A 7,239-nucleotide genomic window follows, 5' to 3' on the forward strand; every position below is an offset into this window, starting at 1 on the left:
TGTTACTTCTAGCTTCTATATTCTTCTGTCTGTTTGAACTGGACTTATGTCGGTTAAATATATGGTATGCATGCTGCCTTTGAGCAATGGCAGTTGCACAAGTTGAAGTAAACCATTGGAGAGAGTGGGGCTTGCTATAAAATTTCCGCATGGGAACATGTGCTTCAATTGCTGTTTTGAACCATTCAGTGGTCGCATTTGCACACTGTTCAGCAGGCAGAGAAAAAATATTTCCCCATGGAGCATCTCTGATGACTTCCCAGTCAGCCTTTTTATAATATCTCGTTGTTTTGAGCAGCGGCTCTTCAGTTTTGGGTCTAGAGTTTAGGGCGATTTCGACCATTATCACTGCATGATCAGCGTTCTGCGGGCCAAGAAGCAACCTTGATCTTGTGATCCAAAACTAAGATCAAGTTAAACAGAATGAATCGACGAAACTTTGATGAATTTGTTTAGTTCGTATCTTTATGATTTCATGTGGAGAGAGCAAGTGGGCACAAATAAATTTGGCAAAATCCTTTGTTGCATCACGTACATTTATTCTACATAAATTATTTTTCTTTTTAAATTAAAACTAAATTTTGCATCAAAATAAGTTGTTTTAAGGTTGCTTAAATTATTTCTCTTTCTAAAGTACAAAAGAAAATATTTGTTGTTGAATTTATTTTTCTTCTTTTTTCTTTCATTTATTCTACATAAGTAAAATAAAAGTTGTTTAAATTGTAATGAAATGTATTTCCGATCTTTGAAATGCTGCCATAAATGGCCTGCGTAAATGTTCACAAATTATCTAAGAACGCGATTTGAGAGATCATTGATGTAGATCAAGAAGAGAGTTGAACCCAGGATGAGGGACGCCGGCATTAATACTGTGAGCTTCTGATTTCTGCCCATCAACCACTACTCTTATAGACAAAAAGAATGATTTAATAATTGAGAAGAGATTTCTAGCTATTCCATTTCTTATGTAGTAGGCCTTTATGTCACACCCTATCGAAAGCCTTTTAAGTCGAGCAATTGCCTTAGTAACAAAGCCCAAATCGAGATTTACTAATCCTGTGAGATATTACTGTTAGCACATCAGCTGTCGATCTAGCAGAGCAGAAACCAGATTGCATGTCATTGAGGAGGTTTTTTCTGCTGAGGTGGTTGATCACTTCTGTTTAACACAAATCCCAATAACTTACTCATGATTCACAGGAGACTGATTGGTCTGTACTGAAAGGGAGATGACTGATTGGCCCGTATTTAAAAATTCAAGCAGACTGAAAAATGTGAAATATTTTTTGCAATTATTGATTTTTTTTTTTTTTTGGTAAAAATATTGAACAAACAATGCTTAATTGGATGATAATATCGTTAGTTTTAGAGAAAAAAAAAGTTTTTTCTTGGAGTTATAATATCATTATCTCGAACTTTAGGGGCTTTTTTCATAATGTTCCTGAAAAATATTTTTTTTTAAATTGTTACTATCTATGCTGCTTAATTTTCACAAAAAAGTAAAAATAATTTAACACGTTTTTGAGCATTTAAAGCTATAACTTTAGTAAAGGTGTTTTTTATTTACACAAAATAATAGATTTCCAGTAAGATTTAAAATAATTGGTTTATTATATTGTGTAACCATTAATTAATACTGAAAAAATTATTTAAATTGGTTTATTTCCTTAATTTTGGGGAATTTTTAAGTGAAGGAATGGGTCAAAATGTTGATACTTTTTAGTCATTGGCCATTCATTTTGCATCTAGCTAATCCTTGTGAGACATAACAACTAAATGTAATAAAAACAGCAATTTTGTTTGACCATCTTCTTTCAACATCAAGAAAAGTTTATTTACTAGCTACAATTTTACATCAAGCTCACTTCCTTATTATGCAAATCACAATTTAGATATACTAGTTGGAAGCCCAGCATTGCCCGGTCATACAATATACTTAAACATGATATTTTGATTTATGCAAATTGCATAAGTATTATTATAGAGTCAACCCTCTATTGAGTATTATATATTATGAGGAATATAATCTGCAAAAAAAAATTTAAATAAAATAATAATGATAATGTCATTCATCAAATTCCATCTGTGTTTGTTTACAATATGTCAGCTGATATTTGAGCTTGACGATGAATGCCCTGGAAAAGTTACTTCTGATTAATGTTTAGTTTTAAAATATGCAAACAAAGAAATAATTTGCATGATTTTAAATGGTATCTCTTCTTTTATTGTAAATTGAACTCATTAATAAGAAAAAATTAAAATGGTGAGGTACACCCGGGCTTGACCAGGGGATCATTCGATCTGTAGTCGAATGCTTTACAACTGAACTGTTTTTCAGATGTCAACAATTCTGTGTTTTTTTTTTAAAGAAATGATTTGATAAGATTTTATTATCTCTTTTTGCTGGTGTAACATAAAATATTCCCTGGTAAAAATGATTATTTCTTATCTAGAAAGACTTTTTAGGATCAGATTTTTTTACTTTTCGATACTTATCGGATGAATTTCTGTATAAAACATATCTAAGAACACTGCCAGACATATAAATTTAAATTTGTGTAAAATTTGCAAAGCATAGGCTCAGCTAATTCCGAACCTATGAGAAAGGAACTCACACACACACACACAAAGTGACTTATATATAATATTAGTGATCTTATATAGTGTGCCGCCAAAAAGAAAGTCTGCACTTGTCATTTTTTTAAAAACCATAAATTTATGCTAAATCGAATGTAACTGTTTAAACAACTTATACCTCATTTGATTCGCTTTTTATTCCTCTATAATTTTACCTGTTCATATTTGACTTTTAATTGAAGTATCGTAGTGTTCACGTCAATTTAAAAAATTTAACTTCAAATTGAGAAGGCAAAAAGAAATTCTGCACAATGGAAAATTGTTATTTATATGTAACTTTAGAACATTAATGCAACACAAATACAACAGGAACACAATGAACTAATTAATATTTAGTAGCATAGCCATTCTGCAATTTGACAGCCAGCAAATTTTGGGGCATTCTCTTGAATTAGTCTGCATCAATACTCCCGTGAAAAGTATCCGACTTCTCTTTAAATTTTGTCCAAAGTTCTTCCAGACTTGAGATTTTATCATTACGTAATTGTTGCTCGATGTAATGCCATATGTTTTCGATAGGATTGAGATCTGGAGATTGTGCAGGCCAATCCAAACATGGAATATCATGCTCTTCAAAGAGCCTCTTGGCATTGCTAGCTGCGTGAATGGGAGCATTATCTTGCAGGAAGATGAGATTGTCATCCAAATTCTGATCAGAGTAGGGTAGAAAATGCTCAATCAACATATTAATGTACTTGGTCGAATTGATCCGAACTTGCAAGCGACCAATAAGCCCTGGACGATGGGCACTAATAACACCCCACACCAAAACTGAACCTCCACCACCTTGCAGCGTTGAAATTGTGCACCTAGAATTAAATTCTTTGTCTTCCCTTCGACAGGCGCACTGCCTTACCTATTGAACTTGCTTTCGTCGCTAAAAATCACTTTCAACCAATATGAAGTGTTGTTCTTTAAAGAAATCATTAGCTTGCGTCTTGCAACACAGCCTCACAAATGAAATTTCTTTAATCTATTTTAACTATAGAAAGAGAGCACTTTTTGACAAGATTACACTGTTGTTGGATGTGGGAAGCCGTTTCAAATCTATTTCTGAGGCTGCAGATCTCAACAGCATTGTCTTCCCTGTAAGAAGTAACTCTAGGATGACTAGATTTAGGGGCATCACGAAAACTGCCAGTGTTTCAGTGTTTTTTGCACAGCCATTCATGCCATTTTCTCATCACATTTTAATCTACAGCCAATTTTTCAATTCGATAAACCAGAAAGGTGGAGATTAATGAGCTCCTGACAATCACTAAGAGAGACTCGAATTATATGGACTAAATGTAACGTTTTATAACCTGCAATAATAACAATTATGATTAGAGATACTATATGGTGGACATTTTAAGCTGGTTTTAAGTACATTTGTCGCTGCAGAGTTTCTTTTTGCCTTTTTGATTTGAAGTTATTTTTTTCAATTGACATGCATACTATGATACTTCAATTAAAAGTCAAATATACACAGGAAAATTATAGAGAAATAAAAGACAAATCAAATGAGATATAGGTTGTTAAACAGTTACATTCAATTTAGCTTATTACGGTTTTTGAAAAAAATGACAAGTGCAGACTTTCTTTTTGGCGGCACTGTACATCACTAAGTTCCGAGACTAAATAATACTTTGGAGGTCTGTAAACTGTAAGTAATCAATTGGGGCCAGACTTGCTGAATAAGATGGGTGTGGAAGCAATTCAAAGTATGTAGTCTTACTATCATAGTAATTTATTTGTGACACAGTACATTGTCTTGGTGAAAAGTACCTTTTTCTTTATTTATGGTTGTTTTTTGACAATTTCTTCCTTTTAATGTCTATATAATATTCACTATTAATAGTTTTTCCTTTCTCAAGGTAATCGATGAACAACATATCTTGCACATCTCAAAATATGAAGGTCAAAACCTTACCTGCTGATGTTTGCATCTTTGGTGACTTTGGACAGGTTTCACTTGTGCTGTCCACTCACCTGATCATCAATTTGACTCTAGAATGAAGCAGTGAATCCAAATTTCAACCACAACCTTGGTAACTGAAAAGGCAAACATGCTTGGCCAACTGTTTGCGTCCAATTCCACTTTAGACCCAACAAATCGCCCCTTCACATATTTCCCTTTGCGGACAGAAGCCATACTCGATAATCTGAAAATCACCTCTTCCATTGTTTGTGATGCCATAAAAAACCTAAACCCCTCAAAGGCGTGTGGGCCTGATCTCATCCTTACTATACTAATGAAGAAATGCCCTGCTGAGGTTGCCACGGTTCTCTCCAAACTCTTTAACAAATGCCTTACCAAATCTTGCTTTCCTGACTGCTGAAAAACTGCTTCTGTTGTACATTTTCAAGAATTCTGACGAAAGAACTGACTCACTAAATTATCGCCTATTAGCCTCCTTCCTTTCTTCACCAAAATCTTTTGAGTTCTTAATAAATCAAGTACTAGTCCACCACCTCATAGATAATAAACTTCTCTCCGATCGACAGTATAGATTTAGGCAAGCCTGTCCTACTGCAGATATCCTAACTGTAATTTCCGAATGTACATACCATGCACTGGATGTGACAGGGGACGCTAGGTTAGTAGCTTTAGACATACCTAAAGCCTTTGACAGAATGTAGCATGATAGTATTCTGATGAAAATTAGACCAGACGAGGGGCGTGCAATAAGTAATGCCCCTGACCCAATTCCCATAGCAGTATGAAGTAGGAACCACCCAGAGTTATGCATTTCTCCTATTGTTTGATGCAGCTCTGGAGACCGTTTTTGTAGAACACCCCAGGTTGGTCCTCCAACCACGGTGTGACTTCAGAAATCAAAGCTGCATCATCTGGAAACGCTTTTCTTTCAAAAACAACTTCATGGCTGGGAAAAGGTGAAAGTCAGAGAGTGCAAAGTCAGGAGAGTAAGGAGGAGTGGGTAGAATTTCATAACCACACGCCCGTGCTTCTGATCTGACGACATGCGAGTTGTAGACCGGAGCGTTGTCCTGCAGGAGGAGGGTACCTTTGCTGATCTTGCCCCACCTCTTGATTTTGACAGCTTCCCTTAATTTCCTCAAAAGTGAAGCATAATAGGCTCCTGTAATTGTGGTAACTGTGATGAGATTTCCTGGCAAAGGGTACCTTTGCCAGGAAATCTCATCACAGTCCTGGTCCCAGAAGACTGTGAGCATGACCTTGCCAGCGGAGGGCTGAGACCTTGCCTTCTTTGGAGGTGTTGAGTCCAAGTACTTCCACTGCATTGACTGGGCTTTGGTCTCTGGATCATAGTGATCATTTCCACCTTCGCGTCAAGGCTTTGGGGTTCAATCCTACCTTCTTATTAAAACTTTTTTTCTTTTACACCTCCAAGCACCCGGCCAACATTTTTTTTGTTGTTTTTTTTTAAAACACACACACACCTACAAACACCCGGACAACGTCGGGTACCTCCCGCTAGTCTATCATATAAAGGAGAGATGTCTGTATGTTTGTGTGTATGTTTATATGTCTGCTAAAAACTTTTGCCATCCACATGGGACTGGATAGAAACCAGTACCATCTGAAAGGGGCAACGCCCCGGATACATAATATGTAAAACTTAAAAAAAAAAAAAAAAAAAAAAAGATTTATTCTATGGCGGTCAACTGGACCATTTTTTGGAAGCATGGTCCGTATGTGTGGGACGTATTAATATTTAGAAATTTAAGAATTGGAATCAGAATCAGTAATTGTATCAGAATCAAAAAAATTATTTGAATTGTTCCATCACTAAAAATATTCAGTTCTAATAAATTCAGTCGTGTTATTATAACACACATGGTACATAAAGATCATATAGGACATGATCTTTTAGGGAATAAATACTTCGTTTTGACTTAACTATACTTATGTGCACACTTTCGAAAGTCTCACCATATACTGTAGAACAAAATTCTGCCACTTATGATCGTGAAACAGTCTTTATGCCATTTGTGGTCACTCCCTTGATCTTTCGTCAATGAATTCTCCTTTATATGTTTGCTTTCCATGGTTGTAGTCTGATAGCTGAAAAATGTCCAACCCCCAAACCATTGTTTTCGAGCAGCAATGTTGACAAAACTTTTAACGTTAGGTTTCTTTCTAATATCTGCATTTCTTTGTCTTGCAGTATTGATCCAATTATAGTTTTTAACCATTTTTTTCTTTTTTACTCGCATTCATTACAAACAAGGCAAACTGCTACAGAGTCGTAAATTAAGGACCGTGCCTATAGTGACACTAAGAAAGGAATTAAGCAAGATGGCTGTTCACATTACACTTAAATTTCTGCATATTAGTACAGTCAGGGAAACAGGATACAGAAAGGAATTTTAAAGTTTAGTAGTTTGAGATAAGAAACTTTCAGAGTAGAAAACTCTTCGAAATCAATGGACTTTTCCAGTAAAGGTATGAGATTTTTCTATTTGCCAGGTTTCAAATGCTCTGCCAGTGAGTGCATTGTGCAGTAAATCGATATGATATGCACCAAACACTACAGCATCCATGTATCTGGCGTTGGCTAACAGAAAAAAAAAGCTTAATCATGCTGTATCATATATCTCACTTTGTAGAAACTATGGAAATTAGGCTTTGAAACA

Source organism: Euprymna scolopes, chromosome 3 (assembly GCF_053919585.1).
Source record: "Euprymna scolopes isolate OS-2025 chromosome 3, ASM5391958v1, whole genome shotgun sequence".
Taxonomy (NCBI): Eukaryota; Metazoa; Mollusca; class Cephalopoda; order Sepiida; family Sepiolidae; genus Euprymna; species Euprymna scolopes.